General features: G+C 44.2%; 1 protein-coding gene across 1 annotated transcript in view; it reads left to right on the plus strand.

Annotated features, from left to right (window-relative positions):
- Positions 1–12,791: 12,791 nt before the first annotated feature.
- Positions 12,792–23,301, plus strand: part of CHRM3 (cholinergic receptor muscarinic 3) — a 112,310-nt gene continuing 101,800 nt past the window's right edge. The window contains exon 1 of the mRNA XM_056852966.1: positions 12,792–12,902. The gene's annotated coding sequence lies outside the window, so the exon portion shown is untranslated. The remainder of the gene's footprint in view (positions 12,903–23,301) is intronic.

The raw sequence follows: 23,301 nt of genomic DNA on the forward strand, positions 1-23,301 counted from the left end.
GCCAGTTCTAAAGTTGGTATGTAATAAAGTGTATTACACTGCAGTGTTAAAAATTCTTATGAATCTTTCTTTAGTAATAGTGTAAAATCTGTAAACCCTTTTCTGTGACTACCACTTCAGATGTAGCAGGTACTTTTTGAAAATGTGACTTTTCAAAAACAGATGTAACCATACAAAATTCTGTTGCCACTAGGTCTTCTGATTGTAGATATTGTTTTCATCATTTTCACTAGTCATTTTGTGGCTGGAAGGTTTGCAAACAAACGGGACACCAGAGTATGCAATCAAGATTTTAACTTTCCCCCTCAAAATATATAGGGTTAACTTAGATTCCTATTAGAAAAAGCTGGATAAATATTTCCTGATCTATCCTGCTGATTTCTGATCAAGAGTTAGTGACCACTGCTTTACTGTTGTAATTAAGACTAAACACTTCGAAGCTATTAGTAAAGAACAAACCTCATATTTCTGCTCCAAATAACCACTGAATATGAATGGAATACTTTGTGATATTGCTTTGTGAAGGCTGCAGCCTCTTGAATTTGACAGATATTTGCAGATCTTTCTGTGTGCTGAGGGTGTGAGGATCTACTAACCACATGAGTAATGAGGTGATAGTGTTTAGCCCAGTTTAGACAATATATGGAGACAAGTGGAACCTGTGATACTTGTGGTGGAATCCCTTCCCCCTCTCACCTTACTTCTCCTCCCTGCCCCCAACTTCCACTACCCTGCAAAGTCCCCACTGCCAGGGCCATCTCAGCTCCTGGCCACCATTGCTACTGCCGAGGCCACGAAGGCTCCCAGCCACCCCTCCATCAATGCGGGGCCTAGTGTAGTTCCGAGCCACTGCAGGTCCCAGTAGGGTTGCCAACCTCCAGGTACTAGCTGGAGATCACCTGCTATTACAACTGATCTCCAGACAATAGAGATCAGTTCACCTCGAAAAAATGGCTGCTTTGGCAATTGAACTCTATGGCATTGAAGTCCCTCCCCTCCCCAAATCCTGCCCTCCTCAGGCTCCACCTCAATAACCTCCTGCCAGTGGAGAAAAGACCTGGCAACCCTAGGTCCCAGCCACCCCCCACCATCACTTCTTGGGCCACTGCGGCTCCCAGCAATCCCTCTGCCTTCAACAGCACTGCCACTGGGGCCAGTGTGGCTCCTAGCCTCCGTTGCCAGGACCACTGAAGCTTCTCCACCCTCCACAATTGGCGCCAGGGCCAACATGGCTTCTGGCCACCGTCCAGTGATGCCACTGCCACAGGTGAGGCTAGGGTTGCCAACTGCCTGGTTGTGGTGGCCAGTTGTCCGCCAATCAACTGGGCTGCCCACTGACCAGCTGATGGTCAGCGGGCAAAAGCAGAAAGAAGGGAGCAATCCCTCCATGCGCTCCCGGGAATGCTCTAGCCTCCCATTCCAAACTGCATGCCAGATCGGTTCCGATCGGGCTTGCAGCTTGGAAAGAGAGGCTGGAGCCTTCCTCCTAGCCCTGAGAGAGAGCACATGCACAGCAGGGCTAGGAAACCAGAAGTGGAATCGGGAGTGCACAGGAATCCCTCCACCCAGCCCCGCCCCTAAGAAGCTCCCGCTCAAGGTGAGGACCTGGCAACCCTAGGTGAGGCCAGTGTGGCTCCCAGCCTCCACTGCTAGGCCCATCAATGCTCTTTATCCCCTCAAACTATCATTGTTGCTGCTGCCTATGCAACCAGACCCACCACCAGAGGAGGAGGAAGAGATAACTATTGTCTGCACATGTGCAGGCAATGTTTTTTGGCTTGAGGGGATTTAAACCCCCAATGTATATTTTTTAAAACATTTTCAGATTTTTGTGCAAGCTTGGGGAATTCTCCAAGCTTGCAGAAGTGTCTGTTTTATGTCAGTGTAGGCCCGATCCACAGATTTAATAGCCACAGTTTAGGCCACACTTGATTGTTAGATATAAGGTGTTGACTGTGCAATTCTGGGCCCATGTTTTTACATACATTTGTCTTTTCAAATGTGACATCCACACGTTGTCACCCAGTGTCATTGATGAAACTGATAGGGAAGGGAAGACTTGTTCTCACTTTCCATGGTATATAGATATGTCCAGGTAAGTGTATTGTTTTGGCTGGCCTATGAATGACATAATCAAAGTGTTTCACAGTCGATTTGTTTTTTAGCAATGGGATATATATTCTGGGTGATGCAAACTTTTTTAGAATTTTTTTCTGTCTTTAATGTAATTCTTATCTCTGCCTAACTGAGGATATATAAATAACATAAATAGTTTCTGTCAATGAAACTTAAGTTGTCAAATTTTCTGCCAGTATTCTATACTGCTTAGAGCGCAATCCTGAAGGGGGGGGGAATGGAGTTAGGAGGCAGTGTGACATCTGCGCCAGCATTAGTAGGGTGGCCAGGTCCCTCTTTGCCACCGGCGGGAGGTTTTGGGGCGGAGCCTGAGGAGGGCAGGGTTTGGGGAGGGGAGGGACTTCAATGCCATAGAGTCCAATTGCCAAAGCGGCCATTTTCTCCAGGTGAACTGATCTCTAACGGCTGGAGATCAGTTACAATAGCGGGAGATCTCCAGCTAGTACTTAGAGGCCGGCAACCCTAGGCATTAGTTCCACTAGAGTCATGCAGATGGGCACTAATGCTGGCGCAGAGGTTTGCACCGAAGGGGGTGTTCCCCGGGGGCAGAGCTCACTTTAGTCAGCTCCCTGACCCCTTTCACCCTGGGAACACCCCTTTTGCCGGTGCGAACGTGCACATGCAAAAATGATGGTGCAGCCCTGTGGAACTGTATGGAGCAGTTTCACGGGGCTTGAGGGGGTTGTTTTATTATTGCAACCACGTCGTTGCAATCCGCTCAGGATGTGGCTTGGCTGTACCATCCTCAGGGTGCTCTGCAACTCTCCCCCCCCCCTTAGGATTGCTCTGCCCATGTACTGTGCCTAATTACTTAAGGGGTGATTTTATTTGACAGGTCCTTTTCTATGTTGACATAGTAAAAACTGTCATTTTCTTCTTCATACAGAACAGATTTTTTAAATAAAAAATGTATCATCCACAGTACAAGAGAAACGAAGCAAGTGTTTTTAAGGTGTAATGTCACACAAGCTGAAACTAATTCACTTTAAATGAAAAATAAATTTATGTCTGTATGACCCAGAGCTTGTTGGATAATCTAGTTCATTTTGTTTTAGCAGAATCAACAAGGCAATATATGGTATCTTTAATAATAAAAAAAATCCAGAATCTCAACTCATACCAATTAAGGCATTGTACAAGTTTTGACCTTTTTTTGGTTTTATGGAATGTTAAAAGTTTTCCATTAATTTTGAAGGGCTTTGTGCTTCTTTCCTTGCTACTTGTAACAGGCTTTGAACGAAGAAGCAGAGTATCGAAAGGTACTTACTTCTAATGAAACGAGGTTGATCTGCAGATTACTAAGTGTCATAACAACATGTGCTATTGACTGAAATGAAGAGGGAACGTAACTTGCAAGGCTTAAAAAAGCCACCACTGTATTGAGGAACTTGACCACAAGGCATCTGTGCAAATACAAGCAGTATGGAGATTATTCTAGTTAATCTAGCTGTTCCTTTAATTTCCTGGCCTAGACTGTATAAGTGTATAGCAAAGCCAGCTGAATCCCCCTTGTTCAGCCCAGGTTTAAGTCTGATGGTGCTTGTTTGCAGGCTTCCTTTATACCCCACTTCTCTCCCCAATGGGAACCCAACATTTTCATCTCACTTTATCTTCACAGCAATCCTGTGAGGTAGGTAAGGCTGGCCTAAGGTCAGTGTATGACTGGCCTAAGGTCACTCAACAAGTTTCCATTGAAGAGTGGGGATTTGAACCTGGGTCTCCTGGTCTGACCCTCTAACCATTACACATCTCAGGTGTTACTCCTTCCTTCCCTTAGAGGGAGAGAAGGCATGAGGTAGAGTCCTCTCTGTGCTACCCTTATTTGTTATCCTCTTCCTGCTGTACCATAGCTCACATGAACACATGTAACTGCTTTATACGGAATCAGACCCTTGGTCCATCAAAGTCAGTATTGTCTACTCAGACCGGCAGTAGCTCTCCAGGGTCTCAGGTAGAGGTCTTTCATATCACCTATTTGCGTAGTCCCTTTAACTGGAGATGCCAGGGATTGAACTTGGGACCTTCTGCATGCCAAGCAGATACTCTTCCACTGAGCCACAGCTCCTCCCCTGGCAGCAGGTTCTGAGTTGTACCTAGATCAAGATAGTCCTACTAGATCTCATCTCATAAATAGATGACCCCTCTCCACCGGTATCAGTGTAGCAAGGAATAATCTTGGTTACTTGGAGTTCATAATTGTATAGGCATTTGAGCCCAGGTTTCTTAAGCCTTAAAATCTGTCTTCCTGGCTACACTTGCTTCATTGTAGGTGTCTTAAGCTACAATCATTTACAAATGATAACCTATGTTATAAAGTTGTTAATAACACATAATGTACTATTTTCATAAGATTATTGGGGAACAAAATGTATTTCTTTGAGTCTCTGGATTCTTTGACCAAAGATAACAGTATTAAAATACCTTAGTGACATGACAGTACTATTTTCATTTTGTTTTTGAGTAAGCATAATTCATTATATCAGATTTTTTTAGCATGCAAACACTCACACTCAACTGATAAAAATAACTATACTTGATTTGCCTAATTATCCTCAAAGCTTATGTTTAAATCAGATAGAAATTTGTGTGGATCATTGTGAAATAACTTCTCAAATCAGAACACACGTATGCCATACATACTGGCATGTATCCAACTATCCATGGCTTTGCAGAGTAGGACTCTCCAACATCCCCCTTCTGCTGATTACTACTGAGCACCTTGAAATTTTATATCCAGGGGTGGGCAAACTATTAGGAACAGCATACCAAGAAAGTGGTGGATCTTCAGTGGGAGGGGCAAATAGGTGAAAATTGTCACCCTCTCTTCTGCAAATGGAAATGCCATTCTGCTAGAGGAAGGGCATGTTTGGTTAAAAAAAGGTAAAGGTCCCCTGTGCAAGCACTGGGTCATTCCTGACCCATGGGGTGACGTCACATCTCGATGTTTACTAGGCAGACTTTTTTGTGTATGGGGTGGTTTGCCAGTGCCTTCCCCAGTCATTTTCACTTTACCCCCAGCAAGCTGGGTACTCATTTTACCAACCTCGGAAGGATGGAAGGCTGAGTCAACCTTGAGCCAGCTACCTGAAGCTGACTCCCATCGGGATTGAACTCGGGTCGTGAGCAGAGCTTGGACTGCAGTACTGCAGCTTACCACTCTGTGCCACAGGGCTCCTCATGTTTGGTTGCAGGTATTTATTGACATTATTTATAGGGCTGTCGATTCGGTTCGTCCCGAACCAAAAAACAGCTGAATTTTCCCCGATTTGGTGATTTCTAGTTCGGATGGAACCGAATTTTAAAAAAGGCGGGAAAACAACGAGCCTAATTTGGCAAGTTTGGGGTGATCGCCAAGTAAATTCAGCAAATTCGGGGGCTCCGAATCAGCAGCATAACCATAAAGGCATTAAAAACACATTCTCGCCTTTCTGTGGCTCGGGGGGGGCATGTTTGGAGGTAGAGGTCCCAAACTTTCAGCGTAGCTTCAGGTGTCCCTTCTTGCAAGAACCCCCACATTTTGTAAAGATTGGGTCAGGGGGTCCCGAGATTTGGGTCCCGGAAGGGGTCCCCCCCAAAGTCGTCCATAGGAATAAAGGCATTAAAAACACATTTGCAACTTTCCGTGGCTCCGGGGGGGCATTTTTGGAGGTAGAGGCCCCAAACTTTCAGCGTAGCTTGAGGAGACCCTTCTTGCTCGAACCCCCACGTTTGGTGACTATTGGGATAGGGGGTCCCGAGTTATGGGGCCCGGAAGGAGTCCCCCCACCCATCTGCCCATTACAGCCTTAAAAAAAAAATTGGGTTGGGCCATACCATTACCCCTGCCCGGGGGTCTGGTCTGGTGGTTGCCTCGGCAGTTGGGCCATACAATTACCCCGGCCTGGGGGTCTGGTTGCCTCGGCACTTGGGCCGTACCATTACCCCGGCCTGAGGGTCTGACTAAAAGTCAATTAATCCCGAGTTATGGGGTTCCCCCCCATCCACCCATTGAAATGAATGGGAGCAGGCAATCCTTAATGTGCATCTAGAGAGTGGCAAATCCAAGGCAAAACCTATCGTGCAAGAGAGTGTGTGTGTGTGAGTCTGCTAGAATCGTATTGGATAGGATTACTCCTGAGTCCTCCCAGTCCCTGCTCTTGATAGAAGAGAAGAAGACATCCACAGTAAGACCCATTTGGGGGCTTTTCTCTATAATTCTCTATAATTTTTTCCCTGTGTGTGTGTATGTGGGGGGGATTCTCTCTGTGTGTGTGTGTGTGTGTGTGTGTGTGTGTGTGTGTGTGTGTGAGGGGGGAAGCCAAAGGGGGGTGGGTTTACCTGTTCTTCTGGGGGTGGGCTTGATTGCCTCTGTGTGGGACTGTGCTTTCTACTGTTTTCACTGGTTGCCAACTTCGTGTGGAGTTAACTGTGGGTCAGTGAGTCTCTCTCTGGCTGGTTCCTATTGTTTCCAATGGCCTGTGCAGCCGCTCCTGTTGTTTTGAATGAGCTAGCCTGTCATTCGTTTTAGTACATCCCCTGTAATGTATTTCAGTGGAGTCAATGCAAGTCAACCAACATTCCCCTCTCCCATTATCTTCAATAGGCTGGGCAGCCTCTCCCATTGCTTCCAATGGGCTGACTTGTCATTCATTTTACTACGTCCCTTTTAATGGCTTTATTCCAATGGGCAGATGGGGGACCCCTTCCAGGCCCCATATCTCAGGACCCCCTGACCCAATCTTTACAAAACTTGGGGGTTCTTGCAAGAAGGGTCTCCTCAAGGTACGCTGAGATTTTGGGACCTCTACCTCCAAACATGTCCCCCCCCCTCAGAGCCGTGGAAAGGCACGAATGTGTTTTAATGTCTATTCCTGTGGGCGATTTTGGGGGGACCCCTTCCGGGCCCCATATCTCAGGACCCTCTGACCCAATCTTTACAAAACTTTGGGGTACTTGCAAGAAGGGCCCCCTCAAGCTACACTGAAATTTTGGGACCTCTTCCTCCAAACATGTCCCCCCAGAGCCGCGGAAAGGCATGAATGTGTTTTTAATGGCTTTATTCGGACGAATTTTTCCCCAAACTCGGAACTTGGCGCCGAATTCCACAAATCCGAATTGGGGGAGTTCAGACTTCGACATTTCCTGAATCAAAAGGGGCCAAATTTTGACTAATCCGAATTTTACCGAATTTTTTTTTCAACAGCTTTAGTTATTTATAGCTTGCCTTTCTCACTGGAACTCAAGGCAGATCGCATAGAGTGAGTCAATACAATCAACAAGATGGGACATTCAATAACCAATGAAATAGGATTTGGGTTGTAGATCCAACCAGAAATCTAAAAACAGAACAGAAGCAAAGCATAAGTGTTAACATGGCACATTAAATGACAACCCAACCCAGTGGGAGCCAACCCAGCAGCAAACTATTCACAGTAGTACAGACCATACTCCCTAATAATTTATCTAAGTAATTCTGTGAAGCCTTTTGTAATACTACTACCCTATTGTCTGCATAGACATGCCATCTTGAATAGTTCAGTTTTGCATAGTTTGAGGAAAGCCAGGAGAGTGGGAGCCTTCCTGACCTCCTCTGTCAGGCCATTCCACAAGGTGGGGGGCATGATGGAGAAGGCACGTGTACAGGCTGTTGTTGATTTTGCCCATTTGCAGGTTGGCATTTGCAGAAGGCCTTGCTCAGATGAGCAAAGCTGTCATAGCAGAGCATGGGGGGGGGGGAACAGTCCTACCGATATAAGAGTCCAAGGCCTTGAAGGGCTTTGTATGTGATAGCCAATGCTTTAAATTGATCCCAGTAACTGATGGGCAGCCAGTACAGTGATGGTGACTGTGAATTATGCATGCTCCATCTAGCGGCATTCTGCACCAACTTGAGTTTCCAAGTTGATTTGAGGGGAGACCAATGTACAGTGCATTACAGTAGTCTAGGCTTGATGTCACCATGGCATGGATCCAGGTCTCCAGAACAGCTGTGTTAAGGTTTTTTTTCAAGCTAGGCTGAGTTGGAAGAAAGCCTTTTGCAACCTCATTAACTTGCTTCTGAAGCAATAATTTTGGGTCCAGTATAACTCCAAGGTAAGGTAAGGAGCCCTATGGCGCAGAGTGGTAAGCTGTAGTATTGCAGTCCAAGCTCTGCTCATGACCTGAGTTTGATCCCGACAGAAGTTGGCTTCAGATAGCTGGCTCAAGGTTGACTCAGCCTTCCATCCTTCCGAGGTCGGTAAAATGAGTACCCAGCTTGCTGGGGGTAAAGGGAAGATGACTGGGGAAGGCACTGGCAAACCACCGGTGCTTGCACAGGGGACCTTTACCTATAACTCCAAGGCTCTTAAATGAGTTGACAAGAGTCTGGAATCAAAACCTCCATAAAAAGTGTCTAGCAACTTTTACATAATAGAACTTACCATATGCTATTTTTTTCAGCACATACCTGACAATCATAATTGTGTCCTTGAAAATAGTTTGAACCCCCCAGAAACATACTGTTTGTACTCATAATGGTGACATAAGATGTGCCAATGACTGGTTGGAAAGGCCCCCCTTTATCCTTATGACATACACTGCTGAGCTCTACCCAAAGCTTCGATGTGATAAAATCTTGTCTGAAAAGCTATTGAACTATTGAATTAGCATCCTGGCTGCCATACAGGTCCTGCCAGCTGGCCTGCCAGAAAACCATCCACACACTAACATCTCAGTAGTGTAGGAACCAAATACGGGAGTTACTGCTATTGAAAAGAAAAAGAGATGTCTCTAGTTGGGTCAGAGCAAATCCATTCTCAGGTCTAGTACTCCATCGATAAAATAACAATAGTAGTGTGAATACCTAACATGGATATTGTAGGGATGAATGACATAAGCATTAAAAAGTTTTGTGTATATTAAAAGTTGTATAAATGTTTGTGAAATTATATTTTCATGTATAACATAAGCAAAAATATTCTCAAAGTCATATGAATAACTGCACACAAGCCAGTTGTCATTGCTATGTATACAGTGAATTGTTGCCGACGAGATCAGATTTCTTGGCAAATGCAAGCTGTCTGATCTCCAATAGTGTGATGTCACAGCTAGCTATCTAAAAACAAGACTTCAAAACAATATCAATACCAAAACTTTTAATGGCATAAACAAGACTTCATAAAAATGTATCATGTGACAAGTATAGGGGTGTGCATTCAATTAAAATCAAACTGGGACACACACACACACACACACACACACCGAAAAATACCTTTTTGGTATTTGGGTAGGGTGTTACGGGTTAAAAAATGGTGGCAATAAACAAAGCCGAAAAAGTGGATCCTGAATAATGCCAAATTTTCCAGCATTATTTTGGGCCACTTTGGCCCCGCTGCCATTTTTTCCCTCCCCCTCTTCTCCTCCCCCCTTTCTTACATGAGTCAGATCCATGCTGCTTACCGGCTTGGACCTCCACATGGAGGTCCAAGCTGACAAGCAGCTTGGATCTGAAAGCAGGGGCATTCTAATTCCTGTGGGCTTTGTGTAGTTGCCCATAGGCAGCGTGAATGGGAATGCCCCTGCCTTCAGACCTGCTTCAGAGTCCAATCTGAAGCTCCAATCATGGAAGCAGCTGGGGGCAGAAATCTAAGCCCTGGGCTGCAGTGTTCAGACTCCCACCCCCAGCTAGGGGCAGCATTTGGCACTGGTGTTTTTGGGGTTTGGGTTTATAAAACGCAAAAACAAATAAATGAATATTTGGAAAAGCCGAATCCAGTATATTCAGCTTGTCTGGATTTTCTAAAGTTTTCAGGTTTAATAGACCCACACCCAAAAAATACCAGGGGGAAATGATGTACACCCCTAGAAAAGTATTTGTATAGTCATTTTCAAAATGGCCATGTGTCTGTGATTGCAGGGAGAAAGAGAGAGACATGACCTGTTGAAGAATTGCTTGAACATGTAATCAAAGATTATCTAGAAGAATGTTATTGTTTTAAAAGCAATAGATTTAAAAATAAGAGAGGGAAGAGAGATTGTGCACTCATTTATCACTCCTCATTGGTAGATTTAAACTATCAAGTTTCCAGCTCTACCTTTGAGGCTCCCTGTACTTTTCTGGTTGAGGTCCCCCCCTTTTTGTTTGTTGTCCTATTGTTTCATTGGTAACTGCCTCTGTTCTGCAAAGGAAGCACGGGCTCAGCACTCACCTGGAGCCCCTGTTTGCTAGCCTGCTCTGGGGGATGGCCTGGAGAGGGCGCCAAGAAGGCAAGGTGACTCCTGCCAGCCCGGGTGGCATGGATGCGAGGCTGGCTTGGCCAAGTCTTATATGAAGCAGCTTGGTATTGCAGCCAGGCAGGAGAGCCTGCTGTGGCTGCACAAGCTCCCTGGCAGGACATTTTCCACCCAGCCATTTTCTCCCCTGCCTGAGCCCTCTTCAAATTGGCCAACCAGCTCAGGCCTGGGTTGGGCAGGGCCTGGCTAGTGGATCACAGACCTGCAGTTTTCACTCAGTTCCGCCAGCCAGGTATATATTGGGCCCACACCTCGCCTCCTTGCTCACTCTGCCTTTGGCTTGTCCCACCCTTCTTCCCTGTACATGGCATTCTTCATTTTTTCGTTACTGTTCTTTTAATTTCATGTCACAACTTTTGGTGGTGCTTGCATGGGGCCTCCAGTTTGGAGGGAAAGCTGGCCTGCATGCCCCCTTTCCCCCACTCTGGGGATCCCAATAAGGGATTTTGGGGGAGGCCTCGCAGGGGACATGCCCAGCTCAAGTGCTGTGGGGGCAGCCTCCCTCCAAGTGGCAGGGGAATCATGGGACAGCTCAAGCCCAAGTGATATCCCACATACTGCCATCCCAGGCTACTCTCCAGTAGTCAGGCTAGGAGTAGGAGGTTATTCATCAGTCAGAAGGTGGGTCAGCTGATGCCCGGGATCCAGCCTCTATGCTACACCAATGCTCTCAGCTGTAACAAAAAAAAAAAATGTGGCCATTTATATCCCAATACCGTGTCTTGGTCTGTGCATGCTGGGGTTTTGCTGGTGGGATTTTTCTGGTAGCCGATTTCAACCACTCACCAGTAAGCACTGGGTCAGCAAATGAGCCAACAGAAATGAAAGCTCAATATTTCTGATAATTCAAAATGAACTCTGTAATTCTACTCTGGAAATGTGTGTGTACGCATATGAGTATATATTTATGCACCTGAATTTCCTTGCTTATTTTCCAAGATGGTTTTCTGTTTATACTCAAATTCTGCTTCCAGAATTGCTAATCCTGGTAAAACACTCTGTTTTACAAAAACAATACCAGAGCTTTATTGATATTTTTGTTCTCTGAAATCTGTTGAGGCACAATGAAATTATGTTTGGGGGGAACAGTAAACATCTTTATATAACAATCTATTTTACCATGTATTGAATTAGGTCCTTTAGCGTGGTTGGAATGACTAGTTTGATACAATCCCTCTCTTTTTAGAAAACCCTAGAGATACTAATGTATGGTGATTGAGTTCAGAACGGAGATTATTTTCAATGATTGCCCTTACTGAGCTATGGGTATACATGGTTGTTCAAAGATACAAACAGACTTTGGATGGATCTAATGATATAATATGCAGCAGTTGTCCTGCCATGGAAAGAGTGAGGCTGCTTTTAGCTATGCCATGAATCTTGATAACATAAGGTAGATAAGCTATTAAGGTTTAATCTAGAAGATATTCCATTTGTCTGAAATCATTACTTTGGGATGTCACAGGGGAGAACATTAGATCAATTTTAATAAAGTTGTCATTGATATGAAGAGATATGAAGCTCTCAGAGCCATCCTCTTCAAAAGCTGGTGGGGGGGTCTATAGCTCAGTGCTGGAGCATGTGTGTTACATGCACAATTCCCAAAATTAAATTTTAACAACTTGCGGTAAGAGTCTGGTAGCAGGCCCGGGAACTAGCTGTGTCCAAGACTTTGATCCATTAATCAGTCAAGCTAGAGCAGAGGGAAAGTTGACCCAATGGTCTGACTCCATATAAGGTAGCTTCATATGTTCATGTTTCTTTGTTTATTATGGGATATTAAAGATATACTTTACCCTGAGCTTGGAAAAGAAGTAATATTAGCATTACTTAGAACGTTATAACATGTAGTCGACTTTTGACTTATGAGATGGGACTAAAATGTTTTAGATGTCAGAACTTCCAAATGTGGAAGTGTTCCTTTACCTGGAAACAACTACTTAAACGACTATAATCAAATATGCAAGACCTAGCACTTTAAAGAAGAGGTTGTTTATTGAAAGCTCCTTTAAATGACATAATATGTGTTTGGCAAGGTCTGAAAATGGTTTTCAAAGATTAGCACATTTGTGCATTATTGCAGTTCAGTGAACCAGTTCAGAAGATATCTGAACCACACTGAACTTTTGCTTCCCTGAATATCCAAGTAATTTTACAGTTAAAGCTGCTTAGACTTTTTAAAAAGACTCTTTAAATTGCTTTTTCTCCTCATCTGTTATACTCATCCCTGCAAAAACCCTTTGTTTTTTTGCTTGCTTTCCCCTAGATCCTCCACATGATCCGTGGCTTGGAAGAAAATGTCAATGCCAGTGGCTCCGATCTCCTGTCTTTTGTACTACGTTGAGCTCCTGTAAAGTTGTGCCATGTATTGTGGTGGGTCTTTATGGTATACAATGTATCATGGAATGCCCATGACCTGGAGCATTTACCACACTTCTCTCTCTGAAAAAGAGAAGTGGAGGGCACAACAGGCTTGAGCTACTGAATCCAGCACCACGGACTTATCCTGAAAGGTAGGACCACTGACAATAGGAATTCGGGTTTTTTTTTTTAAATGCAACCATCTAATCAGTAGGTTTTATCAGTATTAGATAATTTAAAAAAAATTCTTTCTCTTATTCCAAGGTATAGCTGTATAAATGTTTACTATAGGATCATATAGAGATCAAGAGTTTTGAGTCATTTCTGGTACCTTATCTAGAAAATACTGATTTTTTTTTAATTAGGGCTTTAGAGGGTAACAGAGAAATGTGTATGTGCATCTTTTTCAGAATTTTGAAATTGCCACAATAATTGCATTTTATACTAACATTTCACCAAACAGCAACAGGGATTTATTTTCAGTGAACAAAACAAATTTTAATTTTCTGCCTTGGATTAATCTGCTTAGTTTATTGACAAGATCAAGGATGCTTCTTTAATATTGTGTCAAGGGGGATGTGTTCTCATGCACTGAAATGCACAAACTTTTGAAAGAAAAATATACAACTCAATTTACAGTTACTAGGCTAAAATGGAAAAAATTTGAATATAGGTAACATGCAGGCATAGTAGACATAATTCTTCGGGTAAACCAGGAGGTCCTTCTATTATGTTGTTCCTTCACAATACGAAGTGAAAGTATGTGAACCACTGGATCATCTGAAATCAAAATAAATCCTGCAAGTTTTCAGGCATCACAACATTGGGATCAGTCATAGGTGATTAGAGTAAAATAAAATGCACTTGTGCCTATATGCATTCATGTTTCATAGCTTGACACTTGGTGTATCTGAGAATAAAGGAGACAATGGAGCAGTCTATGTTTACTGGATTGCAGTTATTTTGATCTGCCTGAGGATGGACTCATTTAGTGCTATGATCTGAAATCTGTTAGCAACAATAGCCATAGTTTTAAGTTCATGTATGATAGGAATGGTAGGTGAAAACCTCTTGCTTAACTGAAAATCATCTTGGTATTTACAATCTTTCCTGAAGAACATTTAAGAAAAGCTCATCTGTTTTCCGAAGTTCTCTCTTGGCTTATAGTGCCACATACGTTGGTCATTCAGCGGCTCTCTGGATTTCATTTGAATGGAGACCACATCCCCAGAAAACATTTTCAATCGTCCCCAAACAAATATATGCAAAACAAAAGTTGGTCATTTAGCTGACAGCCACCAAGGACAGTTTCATCGAAAGTAATTGGTTAACATTAAAAACTAGTTTTGTTGCCCACCGAGCGCTGCTTGCACAAAATGGCATTTTACAGTCACCTGTTCCTCTTTCTGCAGTCAGTTGGCTCAGTCAGGGCTTGTGTTGTTGGGAGAGGGGGTAGCTCATCTTTGCTAGCTTTGCTAGCAGAAGACCCTAAGTTCATTCCCTCCCTGAAAAGATCAGGTGGTAGGTTTCATGAAAGATTCTGTTTGGGTCTTGAGGGTCACTCCTCTTGATAGACCAATAGTCTGACTCAGGTTAAGCCAGCTTCATGTGTACATTCTTCAAATAGTTCTTGTAGATTATCCGGGCTGTGTGATCATGGTCTTTGTATTTTCTTTCCTGATGTTTCGCCAAGAGCTGTGGCAGGCATCTTCAGAGGAGTAACACTGAAGGACAGTGTCTCTCAGTGTCAAAGTGTGTTGGAAGAGTAATATATATAGTCAGAAGGGGGTTGAGTTTGAGCTGAGTCATTGTCCTGCAAAAGTATCAAAGGTAATGTGCTAATCATTGTCCTGTAAGTATCAAGATAATGTGCTAATTAGGGTGTGGTATGTTAATGTGGAGCCATTGTATCCTGAAGTGATCTTTTAACATGTGGAATCCAAAGCTAATCTGCATGGCTATTGTGGACTGTAGTCTTTGTTAGTCTGGAGTTTTTCAGGACAGGAAGCCAAGCCTTATTCATTCTTAAACTCTCTTCTTTTCTGTTAAAGTTGTGCTGATGTTTATGAATTTCAGTGGCTTCTCTGCTTCCAGTTCAAGATTCAACTCTGAAGCAGTGATCTCACATCAAAAGTCACCACTTGGCAATGATGAAAGTGGATTTATTGTCTTGTAAAAGTTGTTGTATTCACAGTGTTTGCTTCTGCTGAAAACAACAGAAGCTATTAGCAAAATCTTAGCAAAAGTTGTATCATAGATAATGTCAGTGCCTGTTAGTAATAACTATATGCAGCACGTGTTTTCCATAATGAACAATATTAGGACAAATAAGTGACATCATCTTGTGTTCATGTAATAATAGCAATGCATTTGTGCAGTTATTTATCTTTCTTCTATTTGGAAATTTCCATTTCATTATATGGTATAGCAGTGTACTCAAGATAGCACTGTTCAATTAAACACTGATAAACCTTGCAGTGACTTGTTTAACTGTGCAAATCATACAAAAATCTGCATTTAAATTAAAATTGTGTACAACAGAGTAGAATTGTAAAACTTGGCATAAATTTTTTAAAAGCACAGGTTCTGACTCACACACAAGCCTTGTTTGCTGGATTGTTCTGAGGAGAGGGCAGAGCCGCCATGGGGGAGGGGCTGCAGGGGACCTGTGGGGACCCAGCAAAGGCCATTCCAAGGCTCAGGGGGCCTCCGAGGCCAGCCAGCATGCCACAATAAAATGGTGACTCTCAGGGAGGCAGGGAGCTGAGTCACGGCATCTTTTCCTTGGCGGGAGTCTTCCCGCGCTCCTGCTTCCTGCCCTGCCTCCCAGATTAAACGGGCCAATCAGACCCCAGCAAGTTGCAAGGCAGGCCTTTCAACATAAAACAGGCCTCTCACCCCCGACTGCATTTGGCTTCACGCTGTTGCGGGAGTCGGTCGGGTCCCGGCGGGTCCCCAACCATCTCTTGTGGCAGTTTGGCATGGGGGCCAGCAAACTGGAAGCCAAAGTCAAGAGAGAGGCTGGGAGTAAGGCAGGGCGGGGGAAGCCTGGATGCAGAATGAATTTCACTCGCAGTAAATTTGCTCTTCCCTACTTCGTCTCCACCATGGTCATTCTCCTGGATGATATTGTTTCCGCTTGCTCATACTGTGCCCTCTGTTTTTGACCTGACAGGTAGGATAAGAAAGTGTTCTGCCTTGTCCAATTATTCTTCTAACAGGTTTGTCCTCCCATCCCCACCTACACTTTTCTCTCATGCCTTCCCATTACGTGCAACCTCCACTTCTGTGTGACAGAACATGACATCTGGATCATGCCTGTGTTTTTTTTTTTAATAAAGGCTGAGAAATCTGGAGCCAAAAGCAACCTTTGTCACCATTATAACAACATAATCGTAGCTGTGATTTCTCCCTTCAACCTTAGCGTTTCCTTTTAATGTAATCCTTCTGAGGAAGGGCCATATCTGTGTTCTGTCACATACTTAGGTCACCATTGTCGCTAATTAAAACCTTAGTTTTACGGCAGCTGTAATGTCCCACTTTTAGGGCCAGTGACGTAAATGTGAAGTTCTTGCTTCTCTGAGATCCAAGCAAGTGCATAAATGGTTGGCCGTCTGCCTGTTTCCGTATTTTGTTCTTTATGCCTGTTGAGAATCATACAATCAGACTGGTTTTACTAAATATTTGTAACTAATGAAGTATTATTGAGAGTGCTCATGAGAAGATGATACTTGCTGGAAAAGACAATAATGCTAGGAAAGGTGAAAGCAGTAAGAAAACAGGAAAACCCAACATGAGATCGATTGACTCAATAAAGGAAGGAAGGGCCCTGAGTTTCAAGACCTTTGCAAGGCTGTTAATGGCAGGACATTTTGGAGGACATTAATTTATCCATAAATCAGAAGTGGCTTGACAGCACATCACACACAAAGTACTGTTAGTAGGCATTAAAGTATATGCCCAAGAACATCATAAAGGTGGGATCTTATATATACAACAGTAAAGGTAAAGGTAAAGGTCCCCTGTTCAAGCACCGGGTCATTCTTGACCCATGAGGTGACGTCACATCCCGACATTTACGAGGCAGACTTTGTTTACGGAGTGGTTTGCCAGTGCCTTCCCCAGTCATCTTCCCTTTACCCCAGCAAGCTCATTTTATCGACCTCGGAAGGATGGAAGGCTGAGTCCACCTTGAGCCAGCTACCTGAAACCAACTTCTGTCGGGATCGAACTCAGGTCGTGAGCAGAGTTTTGGACTGCAGTACTGCAGTTTACTACTCTGCGCCACGGGGCTCCTATATACAACAGTAGATCATTCTAAAAGAAACAAAATCCTATCTAAAGCCATGTTTTAGGAAACAGTCATAAGAAGGTCTATTCTGAAGCAAGTCCCAGGTTATTCAGTGGAGCTTAGTTCCAGAAAAAAATGCCCTTAGTTTCCGACATATGGTGAAGAGCTGGCTTGGAGGGCTGATTCTGTAAGGTCTCCTTGGTTGCTTCCTTCAATATCTCTGAGCACAGCGCACGAAGGAAAGCTTCCTTTGTGTGTATGTGTGGGCGGGAGAGTATACATAGAGAAAGATGTCTTCTTAAGAGAGTTCAATCTACACAATACACAGTAGTCAGGTCCGTACTAAACGTGCATTCATTAAGGTAAAATAAAAACATAGGTAAAATTTTGCACAAACATTTAAATGTTGAGGACAAATCCCCAGTTTCTTTAAAACTAGTGCGCATAGGGAATTAGCATCAAAATCACAATGGCAGCCCCCCAAACCTGAGTATCCAAATGATTTTGTTTCCAAGTCCTGAGTTCAAATTAATTTGGATTAACCAAATATCAATAAATCATTTGGTATCCAAGGGCTTTGCAATTCAGAATGTCTATAAGAAAAAAAAAAAAATACTTACTTCGGTTCTTTATTTAAGCTGTGGTTAATGTTGTCTATGATGTTTCTGTACAAGAGAAAGTGATAAGGGAACTTGATGTGGTCATATTCCAAGTATACTTTGGTAAGGTTAGGCAGCAAGACCCTACACAACTTTAACAGCTGCAGCAATGCAAACCCCCGCTCCTTTTTCCTCCGTGATGACAGCAGACTGCCAGGACAACCCTCTTGCACTACCAGCCTGGCCGTGATCCATTGGAATGGCACCAGCCTGGCTTCACTTGGTCAGCAGTGAGGCGGGGCTGGCTCCACCCGCTCGAGCCACAGCACAACCAAGGCGGGCTTGTGGAGGAAGGGCCTGCAGGGTGGCTTCAGGGATGGCTCCTGAGGAAAGAAACAATCTGGAAGGGATCTGGAGGGGACAGGGCTGTAAGCAGCGGGTGGGTCTGGCCTCTTTATTACGAGACAGCCCTGCAGATAGGTGCTGGCAAAGGCAGCTGGCATAATGCCAGATGGATGGGGGTGGGAGGAACCTGCCCAGGCTGAATAATTTCCTCTAATCCCTAGTACTTGGATTTCCTCCAGTTCTCAGTACTTCCAGGTCACATGGGTAGGGTGGACATGGCCCAGAGGGTGTGACATCCCCTTAGTTATTTAAAGAAGACCGAGATGCAGGCCAAAGATGTTGTGGCTCATGTTGCTCAGAGCGATGGGGAGCTGGAGTAAGTGGAGAGGAGGAGGAGGAGGATCTTGGTGTTGCAACCCCCTCCCCCCTTCTCACTGAGACCTAGAAGGTAGGGACAGTTGTGACACAGAGGCAAGCATGGACCAGGGGCAGGAATAGTCTCACTAGATCACCCACATAACAAATCTCAGTAGATTCTGAATTACTGTAGTTCAATATCAGTGTAAGTTACTAGAGTAAACATGCAGCTAGGCTCAGATTGACAGAGACCATAATTCTCTTAAGATGTAATGTTTTCAATGAAGTAATGTCTGTGCAGTCACAAAAAAAACCCTGTGATTTCTTTTGACATGGAGTACTTTGCTGATTTAGTTGTGTCAAGGAGAATAACATTCATTGTCATAGTTTTCATATGTCTTCCATGACAGAATGACATAAACATTGTCTGAAACCCATTGAAACCTTTTACGAGTGTGGTATTGGACTTGTTTTTAAGCCATTCTTTGGGATGCATGTAGTTCTCCAACATCTTGACAGAAGTCGCCTTAATTTCCACACTCCCTTTTCCTTGTTGTGCAACTGTAGCCTACAAACTAAAAAAGATATTGCTGATCTACTGAGGGAGTTGGATCTACTATTCAGTAATGTGAAGTAACGGATTATCTAAATCAACTTCAGGCATTCCTGGGAAAAGCAGACTGTTTGGATCCTTTCCAGTCTGGTTATGGGAATGAAATGTACTTGGTTGTCCTGGTTAGGCTTACCAGGCCCCTTTGCTCCACCAGCGGGAGCTCTTCAGCAGTGCGCGATGTGCACAACTGCCTCCCACAACGTTTGCAATGCGCATGATGCGGACGCTCTATCAATCTCTGCCGACACTCTATGGTTTCCATTAATTGTTAGAATGTCCACGTCGCTTCCAGGTAAACCCAAAAATGATGTGAGTGTGTTGCGCTGGCACATGTGCCCGTGTTGCCCGCTGGCTCTCAGCTGGTCGGCGGGTAGCCTGGTGGATTGGCAGAATTTTACCCACCATCACCGGGCACCTGGTAACCCTAGTCCTGGTGGATTATCTGCACAAGGAGATGGACAGAGAAAGTACACCTCTGCTGATTCACCTCAACCTCTTAGTGGCTTTTGATACCATCAGTCATTGTATCTTTCTGAGCTTCTTTTCTGGGCTGGGACTGGGAGAGTCCATTTTGCACTGGTTCTCTGGTCCTATCTGGAAGGAACATTTCAGAAGGTGGTGCTAGGGGATGTCCTTTGGCATGTGGGTTCCTACACGGCTCCATCTCATCTGCTATGCTTTTCAACACCTACATGAAACCACTGGTGAGGTCATCCAGAGATTTGGGCTGAGTTAACACTCATCTCTGTGTCACACTTCCGGCTGATCGCAGGGAGGCTGAAGTAACCCTAAAGTAGTACCTGGAGGCAGTTTCAGACTGGATGCAGGCTAATAAACTGAAGCTTAATCCTGATAATATAGAAGTGCTACTGGTGAATGGAACTTAATTAGGACTTAAAGTGTTGCCTGTACTGGATGGGGTTGCATTCCCCTTAAAGGAACAGGTCTGTAGTTTCTGGGTGCTCTTGGACCCACACCTACTCCTGGATAAGCAGGTGGCAGCTGTGGCCAGGAGTGCCTTTTACCAGCTTTGACTAGTTAGCCAGCTGCGGCCTTTCCTGGGCAGAAAAGATCTGGCCGCTATTGTGCACTCCCTAGCTACATCAAGATTAGATTACTGCAGTGCACTTTATGCAGTGTTGCCGTTGAAAAGTGGAAACTTCCATTGGAGCAGAATTCTGCAGTCAGGATTTTGACTGGAATGGGTCATAGGGACCATGCCACTCCAGTCTTGAGCCTTCTACACTGGCTCCCAATCTGTTTCTGGGCATAATTCAAAGTGCTGGTGTTGACCTTTAAAGCTCTATATGGCTTGGAACCAGAATACCTGAAGGACCGCCTACTATTTTATGAGCCTAACCAACCACAAAAGTCACCTTAAGATATTCTTCTTTGGTTGCCCCTGCCTTCTGAGATTAGGCAGATAGTAACTTTGTGAGAGAGTCTTTGTGAGAGGGACTCAGTCATAGCACCAAAACTCTGGAACTCGCTCTGGGGAGACTTATCCATCCCCTTCTGTTGTGGTCTTTGCCAATGAGTGAAGACTCTTTTTGTTTCATCTGGTATCCCCTCCTTCATGCCCTGTGTTTGAAATATTCTTTTTATGTTTTTGTATGTGTATTTTAGCTTTGATTTAAATTGTTTCAATGATTTTTTTGGTTTGGTTTTAATTGTTTTTAAGATGTGTTTTTATTATGTATGCTTTTAATCTGTTAGCCACCTTGACTAAATAAAATCAAATGTCTTTACAGTTAATTCTAAACTGGCTTATTTGTCTAAAATTTTAACCTGCCATCCTTCCAAGGCACTTGCCATTCATTAATGTTAGGGCTGGAAATACAATATTGTTTTGTGGATTGTGTGGCTATTGTTGCTGTGGCTTCTTATTTATCCTTCAAGGCTGGCAGAAATGTTGATGGTAACTATAATGTTGCACTGGTACAGAAGTTGTTATTCCAGTGGGATGAGGGAATTAACGTATCGGTGTGCTTTCAAACCATTTTATTTTTTGCCATAGGAGATGTTGAAGAATTAGGATGTTGTTCTCTATGATTACTTAATGTGATATATGAACATATTTGGCAGATTATAGGTTTGTTTAATTATTTATACCCCACTTCCTCCACTGTCGGAAATTAGATATTTGTGATGATGTTCTTGCTGTCCGACTCCAACGAGTATATTTCTCAGAGAACATCATTATTTGCTCTGGCAGCAAGAAAAATAAGAGCTAAGGTAGTTAGCTCTACAGCAGAATCCAACAAATGATGTTGTTTTTGGTGGTTCATATCAATGTTAATTCTAGAATTTATTTTCTTGTACATGTTTCTTTTTTTAATATTGTGCTACTCTGTGAATGATATTTTGTGAAGGCCTATGGTCACATACAAATTAATTCTACCATTGCAGATATTTGTGATGAAATGGTGATTATGTTTATTATACCCACCCAAAAGACTGAATCACATGGCTTCTCACCACCGTGACATCAGAAAAGGAGAACACCAAGTAGAAGAAAGCTTTATAGTGAGGGGGAAAACCCTTTATTTTCATGAAATCAAAATAATTTGCCACTGGAATAACTTGTAATTTTTTCAGGGGGGGAAAGGTGAGATAGTAGACACTGCGCCTTACTTGCCATAATAGATGACCTTTAACATGATATCGAAAGAATTCGAAAGAATCAGAGTAATTAATATGAATACTTTCCTACATCTCCACAGTAATGATTCCTGGTCACCAATTTGGCATAGGGGCAGTTTAAAAAGGTAAAGGTAAAGGTCCCCTGTGCAAGCACCGGGTCATTCCTGACCCATGGGGTGACATCACATCCTGACGTTTCCTAGGCAGACTTTGTTTATGGGGTGGTTTGCCAGTGCCTTCCCCAGTCATCTTCCCCTTACCCCCAGCAAGCTGGGTACTCATTTTACCGATCTCGGAAGGATGGAAGGCTGAGTCAACCTTGAGCCGGCTACCTGAAACCAACTTCCATTGGGATCGAACTCAGGTCGTGAGCAGAGCTTGGACTGCAGTACTGCACTTGCTGACCCAGGGTTAATTAAAAGGAACATCGCTATTCAATAAATTCAAACATTTTTTAAAAGTTAACATTTTATTAAAACACAACTTTATTAAACAACAACATTATAAACATTTAATTGTAGGAATTAGATTGATTTTGGAATAAATTGGCCACAGCTTGGAATTGGCAAACAGCTGCGACCCTCGTGGCGCAGCATGCGTGATGTGTCAAGTGCCCAGGCCGTGTCCACCACGGCCATGAAGTAACCTCCGCCCACAGGGCTCCCGCTGTGGGCAACTGGGATGGCAGTACCAGGATGACACCAGGACGAATGCCACTGGGTGTTATCCCCCACCACTTGGGAAGAGGCGGACACCTGCCCTGCCGCCAGGGCATGTCCCTGAAGCCTCTCCCAAAACCCTTGGGATAGGGTTCCCAAAACCAGGGAAGCGACCAATTCCTATGGAGCTTCCCCCCCCCCCAAAATGACACATCCACATGCTAAACCGCACCAAGCTGTGACTATAAGCCAATAAACCTTAGGGAGGGTGGGTGGGTTCACAAAGAAAATGGAGTGAGCTGTGGGCGGGCCAGTTCCCCTGTTATATACTGAGGGGGCGAGGCTAGCCACGCCCGCACCCAGCTCCCGCCTTCCGCCCTCATTGGCTGGAGCCCTTCCTTGCCCCAGCCAATGAGAAGGCTGTATCCGGGCAAATCGGGTCAGGCACGAGCCTCCGTGCGCGCGCAAACGCACATGTTGGCCGGCCGGACCCGATCTCCCTCCCCCTCTGCCACGATTGCTCCTTCCTCCCCCCGGGGCAGCAAACATGGCTCCCGATAAGGCGGGAACCCTATCTTACCACTCTGTGCCACGGGGTTCCTAAGGGACAGCTTACCAGTTGTTTATTCACGATTTTATTTAGATGATTTATATGTCCTCTCTCCACAGAGTGTGCGCAAGGTGGCTTCCAAAGTAATATGTAATAAGAATACAAACATGAAGCAAGTTGCAACAACTAATAAACTATTAAAAACCCAGCAAATTGTGATGAATGCTGCCTAACATTGCAGAAAGTAAGGCTTTGCACACATGCGCGCACACAAAGCTGATTGTGCATCTGCACAACCGGCAGGTCCCCTCCCTGCCTCTACTGTCACTGCTTCAAAGACTGCTGCTAGCACCACATTTTTAATGTTGGGGAGGGGGGGAGAGAACGTTCACAGTGACTTTCATAGATGCAAGCTGTCTCCAATTTGACATTTGTCATCAATGAAAAAGAAGGTGAACTGTTCACACTGTGAATGCTCCTTGCATGCACATACT

This window comes from Euleptes europaea, chromosome 7, assembly GCF_029931775.1.
Source record: "Euleptes europaea isolate rEulEur1 chromosome 7, rEulEur1.hap1, whole genome shotgun sequence".
NCBI classification, from domain to species: Eukaryota; Metazoa; Chordata; class Lepidosauria; order Squamata; family Sphaerodactylidae; genus Euleptes; species Euleptes europaea.